The sequence below is a fragment of the Copadichromis virginalis genome, linkage group LG20 (genome assembly GCF_057382275.1).
Source record: "Copadichromis virginalis isolate Kocher_CV1m ecotype Utaka linkage group LG20, C_Virginalis_male_GT1.1, whole genome shotgun sequence".
In the NCBI taxonomy this organism is placed as follows: domain Eukaryota; kingdom Metazoa; phylum Chordata; class Actinopteri; order Cichliformes; family Cichlidae; genus Copadichromis; species Copadichromis virginalis.
Genome location: NC_140637.1, coordinates 28088534 through 28100348, shown reverse-complemented (window position 1 = coordinate 28100348; position 11815 = coordinate 28088534). Strand labels below are relative to the sequence as shown.

At 41.2% G+C, this 11815-nt stretch overlaps 1 protein-coding gene across 4 annotated transcripts in view; it reads left to right on the top strand.

Annotated features, from left to right (window-relative positions):
- The first annotated feature begins 1275 nt into the window (after positions 1-1275).
- The window catches only part of src (SRC proto-oncogene, non-receptor tyrosine kinase), a 30752-nt gene continuing 20212 nt past the window's right edge, over positions 1276-11815 (top strand). For all 4 annotated transcript variants that reach the window (XM_085443067.1, XM_085443065.1, XM_085443066.1 and 1 more), the window contains exon 1: positions 1276-1679. The gene's annotated coding sequence lies outside the window, so the exon portion shown is untranslated. The remainder of the gene's footprint in view (positions 1680-11815) is intronic.

Here is an 11815-nt window from a genome sequence, read left to right as displayed (position 1 = left end):
AATGGGGGTACTGACATAAATGCAGTGATGAAACGCCAAGAGGTACAAGGCAGTGATGGACTGTCTGAAGTATTCTAATTAAGTATTTGTCTGTTATATTTATGCGCTTCCTTTTCACCTAATTAATACAGTAATACCTGTCTCTGCAAATTATACTTCTTGCTACATTATAGCCGTCTTACAGCTAGATACATTCTTTATTAATATTTTTCATACAAAATCTACAGATTACAAAATAGAAGAGAAAAAAGGCAGGGCAGTAGCTGCACACTAACCAAGGGCTGTATTTGGAACACCTATACATCTGGTGCAGTTCGACAACAGTTTGGTTGGTTGCATTCAATGCACTCGATCGCTAAAGTGGTTCTAATAAGGTGTTTAGTACGTGCATAACATAGGTTTAAGTAAATTTACCTCGACATCACTCATCTAAAATGCTGGCAAAAAGCCATACATGTCATGCATGCAAGTTTTTAAATTGCCAACTCGCTACATGTGCAGGAAAGGAGGAAAATCATAAACGGTTTCCTTCCCTCTCCGTATAAGAAGAAAGATTACAGGATACTTCTGGGACAAGCCAGCATGTTTGCTTGTATGCGTTTTATTTTTTTAATCGTAGGGGCATTGTTAGTACTTGTAGGTAAACTGAAGTACTTCTTTCCTCAGAGTTTAATGTGTAAAGTTGACAGAAGCCTCCAATTCTGCAGCAGCTGCTTCGATTTAGAAATGCTGCTTCATGGCCAGCAGGTGGCAGCATTGTGTCATCAAATAGAAACATCACAAGCAAGCCTGATCTTTGATTTTCACGCTAACAAAGAGAATAATCAAAATCGAAAATTAGACTACCTCGCATTCTAGTTCAGTGATATTAGGGATTATTTCATGATGTCAGATTAAAAAAAAATTCAAACAATTTTTAAGGATCTAAATTTATATTATAGTTAAAATATCTCCATGTTTTTAGGTCAGCCTTTGAAACTTTACATGGAAAATTCAGCAGTATTTGTGTGCAGGGTATGATTTAATGGTGTGAAGTTGGCTCACATCACAAAACGTAACATGTGTCATAGGCTAAACTAAACAGTCTCAACCGCCAAGAGCAGGACGAGTAATTGTACAACGAACCGCGTTTGAACCTGCACTACTCAGGTGAGGTGGGGCTTCTATGACATGCCATTCACGCCAATCGGGCAAATCCACAGTGCAAAAACCCTCCCACCAATCAGAGCTTTCACGATGCGGTGAAGTCTCCTCCCTTTCTTGCCTCAAGCACATCCCAGTGTTTTGGTCATGATTTGGTGTTTTTGCTCAGCCTTGTCGCAAACCGGGGGTTTCTGTTACGCGCAAAGCTCGGAGTTTTTAATCAGGGACGTTCCGGTGCTTTTCTTCATTTAGACCGTGTCAGTGAAAAATGTTTCCACAGCTTCAAAGGCTTTCCCCGTCATGACTTCACCGGGCGCTCCCTCCAGTTGAATGGGATCCCTCCTCATCGCCTCTGTGTCACTCGCTTTGGCACCGACTCTCTCTTCAGCTGCCCGTCTTCTCCAAAGCCCCAGTTTTAGGAATCAGTGAAGCTTTTTAGTGTATATCATCAGTTCATTAATGCTTTGATGCCAAATCCTCCGGTCTGATCGACAGAAGAGCGACGCCGTTAAATCTCCGGTAGCCTGCGCTTCACGGTGAGTAAAGCCAACTTGTTGTTTTAGTCGCTTGACAGGCGGACAGACAGGGATTAATAAAAAATGAATGAGCAGTTGGAGCTCAGCCGTGCATCAAATAAGTACAGACAAAGCTTCACTCTTTGGGGCATTAAAACAAACAAACATCTCTAATCTAAATTTACACTCAGCATCTTATTCAGCGTATATTTTTGTAAACAAGTGCTCCTGTTAATGGTGACCAGCAGCTGGTAGTTTTCGCACCTTGTAATAAATTAAACCACGTTGCATCCACACCAGTCTGAAAGTTTATCATCACAGTTTTTCTTGAATAACTAAACTACACGGGGTGTGAGGAGTCTCTCCTCTGCTGTACGTGGCTTCAGGAAATAATCACACCACACCTTTTAGTTGCACATCCTTGATTTTAGGGCCATGGGAGTTTACACAAGTGAAACTTTCTGTCTTTTGCTCCAGTTGATTTATTTATATGAAAGCTGAAATGAGTTTAGATTCATTACATATATGTGTGTATGTATGTATAGTAGGATTTTGCTTGTTCACTCGTCATGACACATATTTTCCCTCTCAAATTCCCCCACACAGTTTAAAGACATGACTGTCATATGCTTAGGATTAGTCTCTCCCACTCAACATGACTCAAAAGGTCTAAATATTGACTCTGTTGTGGTGTAGTAGCTAATAACTGAAAAACTAGGTGTGCATATTTCAAAGTTATTGTACAATCTGTAACATAACGTTGAAAGCCATGCCCCTGAGAAGTTGTAGTTTCAGTCCATAATGTTTAACATTGTGATTAGTCATTGGCTTGCATTTAGTGTACACATCAGTCCCGACTCTTGGCCAATGGCTAGGATCTGCTAACCTAGCCTTTGTGTCAAAAATTAAAACCGATTTAGTGTCTAGACGAGATTTTCTTGCAGACACTTAAATATTGGTCTCTCAGTTCCTGCAAGACGTCACCGTGCGGCATATGTGTTATCATGGCTGTTGAGATATGACAGCTGGCACAGCCCTTGTGCTCTCCACACACACACAGTTAAACCTGCTGTACCACTATTGCAGTGTGTTGTCGCAGCTTTTTGGTCTGCCTAAGATCGCAATATTGTATATAAACATTCAGCTTATTTTCTTTCTCTCACTCTAATCCTTTCTGAAACCTCAAACATTTCTCGGGAGACATATTTCAGTGACATGCGTGGAGGTTTAATGATAATAAAATTGCTGTTACATTTGATTATCAGTAGTGCATTAGACTAATCCTCTACAGATTTTCTAGTGTTTTTTTCCCTCCCATGTCTGTGTGTGTGTGTGTCTATGTGCGTGAATGTTTAGTCTTTTCCTGAAAGCATTAAAATGCTTGGCAGCAGGCAGAAAGAACATATTATTTCCCATGTGTTCAATATAAGTTGATCCAGCAACACGCAAGCTGATGCTCGAGATGAAGCAGGGCATGCTTGATCATTTCTGTTAACCACTATCTTCTCTCCTCATAAGTGTTTTCAGCTAATGTAAATACGGGTCAGATGTTGCCATTTTCACTATTATTAGCATGCTTCCTGCAACCAGTGAGTGAGAAGTGTTTCTCAAAGTGGTACGAGATGGTCCATTGTGATTTCTAACTGCCAGATTTCAGGCTCTGCAGAGGGGACCTAATGCTCCTTGGAATCCCATGAATGTCTTCAGTGAAAGCCATAGATGTTTATGTCAACTCCAATGAGACTAGTGGAAACTGGCTCTTGAGGCTGAAATTCCTGCTAATTGGCAACGTGGATGTGGACTGGCCGCTTTGTTCCCTCTTATACTGGAGTGGTTTGTCTGTCAGGGTGATGCACTGCGCCTGGCATCAATGAACTGCTTGTTTCTGCAGCTATCCAGACTGGGAGAATCAGCGTCTTTAAGACAAGTTGCTTCCACTTTCAAAAATGCCTTTGTGCACCTATTCATAGAGAAGGAAGGAAAGCGATTTGGGGTGGTCTGCAGAGAGAAACTGTTTCTCAGGAGTTTCAGCTAAGCGTTTTGTTAGTGATGTGTGTATTTGTCTCTGCCTTTAACTGCACTGAAGCAAAGTGAGCAGTGGCAGTAAACAGCTTTCACTCTAGCTGGCAGTTTGCTGAGTTCATCATTTGATCTAGCTCATGTCCCACTTTCCTTTAGGTCAGATGAGGATTAATTGGCAGTGAGCTCTGAGGACATATTGTAATTAGATTTTTTAAAGGATTTTCCTTTTGTGTATATTTATTGGTGTAGCTACATTAAAGCCATATAATTCTAATGTTAAATATCAAAACATAATTGCACACACAGAGCTTAAGCACAAAGTTGTTATATATTATAAATAAACTGATGTCAGTATTGGCATTTATATCAGTTCTTCCCACACATCGGCTTATTCATTAGGCGGGTCGCCAGAGAATATTTTAGTGCTGATTTTTAAATTTTTGTTTACTGTTTTGATCTATCTAACAGAATTGGACCAACCAAACTCATTTTACCAGTGGACAATCTTGATTTTTATTTCTAAAGCGCAGTCATCGCAAACCAATCGAGAGTTATTAGCAGTAATAATAATAATAATAATAATATGAATTGTGTAAATCTTTATGTTGTGCAATTTTTGAAGCCTTAAAAACATTTTATAAAACATATTGCAGAAAAAGATGCTCATGTGGCCAAGCAGGGACCACAGAGCATAATTATTAAATATGTCTGTGTAAGTTCTCAGTCATCCAGGTCATGATAGGAACTTGGAAAGAAAGCGAATTATCAAGAAACATAATAAATAATTAATAAATGAATAATTTACCCTTTCCAATAAGACTATAAATTACATACAGTGCTTAATAAATTTATTAGTCCAAGGGAAAGCGTTTTAATCTAAATGATATTTTGTAATACTAAAATATAATATAGTTATTGTTGTATGAAATAAATTTTCAATTTTAAGGTTTTACCAAAAAACAAACAAACAGTAAAGCACCTCTTTTATATTAAGATACCAAACTGTATTTTAATTTTCTTTGTTACTATATTTTTTTTCTTCTTTCTTTCCAATTACAAGTTTCAAAATGTGAAAGCAAAAGTACCATAGAAAGCCATATTACTGTTATGTTCAACTGCTTTCTCAATTAAAGAAAAAAAAATACCATATTGCAGTTGTTTACTTGCATTCCTGAACAGGAAAATGTGTTATAGTGGTTGAGCGATTGATTAATTTCAGCCGGCTCAAAATGGTTATAAAGCATGAATTCAGTTGGTGACTTGCCTAATAAATAACTAATTTTTAGCTTTAAACAAGTTTTTGATAGTTTGCTTGTTTTTAATGAAAAGTGGTTTCATAAATTCGTTAACCACTGTAGTTTTAACTAAAGAATGAATGAATGAAAGCCGGAATCTCTTGAAATCCAGATTTTTTACCCTCTAAACATTTTTGTGGGCATAGGCCTAAAAAGTGTATAATCAGTGAGGCACTAATTAAAAAGAAGAAGCATAACTGTCCAGAGAACCAGAGATGAAAAAAGAATCTAAATGATCTGGGGCTTCAGTAGTAATAGGAGTAGTAGTGTGGCTGCGCTTTGCTAAAACAACATACTATTCCCCTTTGGCTTTTGAGTACTTAACAAACAAAACACTTGTCTGATGCCAGTGTCAACCCCTCTTCGGTTTGCCAACGAGATACGCGAAGCACTCCAAAAAGAGAGAAAGCGGGAAAGACTGTATCTGTGAAAAGGGGGCATGAAATTTGTGATGGCTTCCTGCTGACAAAAGCCTTTGAATTTTTCATGTTGCAGATACTAAACTTCTGTTGCTCTAGCCCAGATTTGTTGCTAATTAGTGCCCAGCCACATTCAAGGGCATACGGTTGAGCATGGGAATGCCAGTGCCACCTGTTCTCTCGTTCTCCCTGTCTTACATCACTCCCACCCTGTCACATGCTGTCTGTCTCTCTCTGTTTGGGCTTTGTGTACCATTGGCATAGTTTTGAATCCTTAACTGTAAGTCTACTTTTCATCTACTCCGTACGGTGTCACTGCTTGAATTAGTGTCTGCAGAGGAAATGCGGGTCACCGTGTATACACCAATAAAACATGAAGTTACAAAGCTGTCCAGTTCACCCAGTAAAAGCACTTGAATAATAAAGATGAAGAACTGAAGTGCTCTGACATATCCCTTCAAGGCTTCACTCAGAGGGGTCTGTGCTTGCTGGCCGTCTGAATGAAGTATCTGATAGTGGTTTGATACAGACAAACAGAGGAGGGTTTGTATCCTCCCAGGATCGTTGGCCACTTCCTGCCCCTGTGCTCTGGGAATTAGCCAGGGTGACACAGGCCACGCATCTTCTCTCAATCCACCCACTGTTGCCTCTGTGGAAAAGCGATCACTCGCACACCCTCATTCCCATCGCTCCGTTCGCATTTCTTGTGACAGGAAAAGCGTCTTTGGCATTTAAAAAGATGCCTCTCTGTGTAGCTTTGTGTAGGCGCAGCTGTGCGAGCCCGGTCAGGCTGATGAGATGCTGGGAAGAGCGCACGCTGCTCTCCCCTCCCTCAAAACGTGAGGCTGTCCATCCTCTGAGAATCACCGCCACATATGTCGACATGGGAGTTTTTACACAGATCGTGTTCCGGCAGGGAGCACAGACCATGTCAGAATCAACCTCTGGACCAGGCAAATCTTATAATCTCACCAAAACCAGATAACAGGAGCATGCGTGGAATTTGTGGAGCAAAGCTGCACTAAGGGATGAGGGTACTCAATATGATTTGTGATCCTTTCAGTGAGTCGTGTCAGGCAATGAAAAGCAAAATCCGGATGAAGAGAAATTTGCTTGAATGAAGTGTTACTGTGTTCACGACAGCTGTGTCACTACTCAAATGACTCAGTTGCGACAGAAACGACCGGGCCATGCCGGGTCATATCCTGGGGTCTTGGTTTGACTAAATCTGTTTTTTATGTTTTACAGAACCAGCTGATATAATTGGTAAATCATTTCACCATATAATTACTGGTTGCAGTTTAGATGTTGTTTCTTTGTTGCAAGTAAAAACAGGTAACGAAACTGAAATATATCAGTGTGTGGTTGCTAAACAATACTGATGACTCAGGGATTATTTTCCCAAATGATGTGATTTCTCAGTTTTAAATTTGGCTTTTTGGCTCATCGCCTGCTTTGGACTAAAATCTCTGCATCCACTGACATTTCAGAATATGTTCACAATCCACTGTGTTTATGGCAGTTTTGGATCATGAAACATGACTTCATCATCATTTTTTTTCCTTTTTACTCATCTCTAATGTAAAATATGACTCCAGTCATAGTCACAGAGATAGCAGGAATTGCTGCACCTCGTCTTTCCTGCCTCTTTCCTCTGGTTTCACTCCTGTCTGTTGTTAGGTGAGTCAGACATCTTCCTCTTCCTCAGCAGAGGCAGCTTAGTGGCCCAACCCATCTGTAGCTTATGAAACCTCCAACTGCACCATCAACTCAGTGCTCTTTACTGATTGCCTCGCAAACTGTGTCTCAGTCTCTGCTTCACCACCCCACAGAGTAACATTTGAATATTGAAATCAGGGCCTACTGAACAAAGGCTGGTTTAAAAGAGTTGGAGGAAATCACTTCAGTGTTGGGGGCCTCGTCCTCCAATCTATTATGGAAATGTCATGGCAGGGAGCAGTTATGTTTTGATGATGAAATGTGACATGGGTACATTTGAATATTTTATTGCTTCTGCATCTCTGATACTTTTATTTGTCTATCTCCAAGGAAGCAGTGCTCAACACTGGGCTCTTTGTGTCTTGGTTTCAGTTTGAATTCAAAGCCAAAGCAGCTATAGAAATGTAGACTGAGCATGCTTTAGTTATGCTGGGTGTGCACAGAAGTGCATAACTTTAGCTATAGCCCTATCTATTTGAAATATTCAGCTTTATCACTGAAGACAACCTAATAATGGAGGCGTATCAGCTGATTATCAGCTACAGCGTGGCATTCTTAGCATACATTTATTTCTGTTGACACAATAAGAAGTCTGGGGGTGTTTTTCGTGTGTGTGTTGCGACCTTGAATTGCATTCCTGTTCTTTAATTGTGTGAAAAATTCCTGCGTGAAGCTGCCGTTTCTTACCCCGAGAGGCAGTGGAGGGAAACTTTTGGAGTGGATGTTATGTGTGGCTGAGGGAAACTTGTGCTTTTGAACATCTAGGAAGAGACAGTGTCTCTACCTGCTCCCAATAAATTCCTGATTTGGGTTGTGTGAGCAGGAGAGCAGTTCAAACTCGTCTTGTCCTCCTCTCTGCATTCCTTAGCCATGACTGAACTCAGTCACTCTGCTGCAACAAACCTCAGATGGTAAAATGCACATCTAGCGCACTTCTTCCTGCATTAAACAGTGTAAAACAGTACATATATACGGTGCATGTTCCCTCCTGGTGAATCAGGAGCTGCAGGGATTTCTTAGTGCCTGGCTGTGCAGATGAGAAGTTAAACGGTAGAAGCCCTCGAAAAGCCTTAGCTTACTGAAGCGTGAGGCACATGGGAGTTTCTGTGGAAACTGAGAAGATCAAATACCTCCTCTTTGAAATGTGATGAGATGAGGTGAATTTAAGGTTTGCTATCACAGCAGTGGAGTCAACTGTAGGCGACATATTCTGAAGCAGTAAAACACATCCTATGTGATACTGCAGAAGGCTTTCTGATCCTGTATCTGTAGTGTCTTTGTTGTCTTTGGACCCCTCCGTTTTCTCATGTCAAATATGTTCCTCAACCGCTTTGAGCTCACTACCAGTTCAGCAGTGTTTTAGAAAAACATTGTTTTTTCCACCTCACGTGACTTGTGCCTGACACATCAGTGGAAATGAAATCCTTTATTTCCACCATTTCTTGAGGGATTGGAGAAAGAATAGAGGATAGAGTGGGAGAAGGGAGATAGACCAAGTGTAAGGGAGTAAGATGGGGATGGGAAGTGGGGGTGGGGGGTTCAATGCCCTTGAGGATTATCTTTCTCTTCTCCTCCCTTCCTCTTTCTCCTCCATTTCTTGTTTGAACACATGACCGCAGCTCATCAATCTCAGTTCGCATAATGACCATATTTAGATGAGAGCTGCACGATATGAAGCTGATGTTGGAGTAAGTCCCAGAAGCCACGCAACCTGGACGTTTGTCAGCGGAGGTACCTCATATTGCAACAATACAGTAGTAAACCAGTCTATTCTTGGCATTTAATATGCCACAGTGGAACAGCGCTCTGCCTCTCACACCGTCAACACAAGTGAACACCCTCAGGGGTCTTAAATGCAGTCGCAGTACTGTGCATGCCACAAATGCCTCAGATCTCATAGTTGTTCAGGAGCCGCCGCTGTTTCGTTTTGATCCTCGTCTGTATTCATCACCGGTGACACAGAACGGCCAAAAACAGTCTTTGAGGTTCAGCTGCTTGCGATGTTCCACTTAAAATCTCCTCCTCATAAACATAAACCTGCAAATGTTGAAACTGTGAAATGCTAACTATGGGTTAATGTGCTGGAATATATTTGCTGTTTTGCAACAAACATGATGAGCTAAGCAGAGGGAATTGCAGTAATGTCATCGCTCTGTCTCGATTCAGCTGGGCCCCCGTCACACCCAGACTGGGGAGGTTAGTCACAGGTCTCAGGCAAATCAGGTGCAAGAAAGGTGATACTTCTTTTTACTAGTTCTGCACTAGGAAGGCTACATTCAAGTTACTCTGTTGAGAGAGATATTTAAGAAACTTGGAGTAGAAAGAGGGCATGATTTACTGAATAATTATTGAAATACATAGACTTCCACAGATTTGGTACAGGTAAGCTCTTACCTGATGGAGTTATACTGTAAGTAAGAACACAAATGTCAGATACAGCTTGATTTGACTTCTACATACTACATGTAGGTCCCTAACTGTGTGGTGCGCTAGTGAGAAGATGCACTGATAATTTATAGCTAGTCATGTGTTTTCATGTGTTTTCATGTCTCTTCCTGCGCGCTCTGCCTTAGCCTAAACCAGTAGTTAGAACATATCCAAAGCAGACCAAATCCTGCAGGGTAGGAAATTACTCTGGGTTTATGTGCTAAAATGGTTATAATGTGAACACATAATGGTTTGAAGTTTAGCGTCGATATGAAATATGTCCAAGAGCGACGTGGCTACGTCTCTGATTTTAATGACAGTGCTAGCTGTGGAAGTAGGAAGTGTTGGGCTCAAGACATAATGTAGGGAATGAATGGTGGAGCTGGTTTTTCATGAGTGAACAGAAGGATGGAAAGAAGGAACTGGAAACAAGTGAAAAAAAGTCTCCTTAGAGTTTACTTATCTTACTGGTTCTATTGGAGGAATAGTTCAGTATAATTGAAGAGACTTACCTTCTTCACTGGGTCGATCCTACTGCCCTATTTACTCCTGCCAGGTCCTCTACAGTAATGTCTTCTAAATAGTTTTTCAAGAAAAGTACTTTACAACTTGAATTTGTCAAAGTCACAGTTAAGCCATGAAATACTGCTGCATGTAATCTACCTAGAAAACAGGTTGTTGCTTTTACATTTAAGTTTGTATGCATATGAAACATTTAATATATTTCTACATCCTTAGTAAGTAGCTCTCCCTCTTTGTTACTTTGCAACCTTTGCAAAAGGCAACAGATCGCTCATGTAAAATGGCCCAGATATTTTCTTTTTGAGTTTCAATCCCAAAATAATTTGATATATGTCATACTCAGATTAGGAGCAGGGGATAAACAAAAATCCTTGAACCTGCAGTTGCTGCCAGCAGTGTTTGTTGTTTGGAAGTGGACAAAAATTCCTCTGTAAGCACGGGGTTTAAGACAGAGTGGCCAGCTGCTCGACTCCATGAGCCCAGAGATGTCAAGGCCAGGTTGGCTGTGGTGTTTGGCAGCAAAAGGTGATCTGCAGGTTGCTTTGATAACAAAGAAAAAAAGCAACAACAACAAATAAAAACCCACTGCAGAGAAATACACACACACACATACACATACATTTTCACACAGTGAAAGGGATAAGAGCTCACAGCCTCTGATCCTATTATAGAAGCCAGAGCACTGCATGCTCCTAAGAGGCAGGGAATATGGGTAAACAGGGTGTTTTTCTGTTTTTTTCTTGTGGGAATCGCCCTGTGCTATAACTGAAAACAGGACAATGGGAATAATTTCTCCAGGTGATCTCACCATCTTTCTCTGAGCCACTTTTTCTTTCACACTCATCTCTCTCTTTCTCCTTTTATAATGCTTTCAGGAAGTGACACATCCCACGTAATTTGGCGAGATGGAGCCTCTGCTAATCTTACCTTTCTCTCTGTCAGATAGGCACGCTGCGCTCTCTGAGTGTTTTGGCCTAGAAAGTGCCTGCGCGTAGCTATCCTACATCTGTGCAGTTTGTTGGTTTGAGGAATGCTTGGAATTGCCTCCATGGCAACGTTTGTGTGTGTATGTGGAGCAGTAAATATTGACTTCATCACCTCCCCATCCTTGTGTCTGTCCGTGGCAGGAGCACAGCGTGGGTGGGTGGGTTGGGGGGGGTTTGGTACACACTTTATCCAGGACTCAGCAAAGTCCTGATATGGGGAGGGTGGTGTTTACCTTCAGATATCCAAACATGGTGAAGCTTTCTGGCTTTGAGTGGTTCACAGTTTGATAAAGGATGGATGTACTTTACAAAAGAGGTGAAATGCCAGGGGCTTCGTGACGTATTCTTTGCTATGTCACTCTATTTTAGCTCAGTAATAATCAGCCTAATGAATAACGAAATGTGAAGCCTGGGCAAACGCAGATACAAACCTGTGCAGGGGTAGTACTGCTGTGCAAACATGTCCAATATGCCATTTCCTCTATTCGTGTTTGTTTAAAGAGAGGGGAAACAAGGTGACATGAAGCTACACCCAGTGTTTGTTCAGCACCAGGAAGCAGCTCACCTGTATATGATGAGTGTAAACTGTTCTCTCTGCTCTGAGTTCAGGTTTTTAGTATTTTTCCCACAGCAGATGGATTTGTTGGGACAGGATACGAGAGCTTGGAGGAATAGCGGCAGCCGCAGCCGAAGTAGTGGTTTGACCGGTTTATCCTGTCTTGTCATTGCAGCACTCGTGCTGTTTGTAGGCCCCAGATGGAATGTCC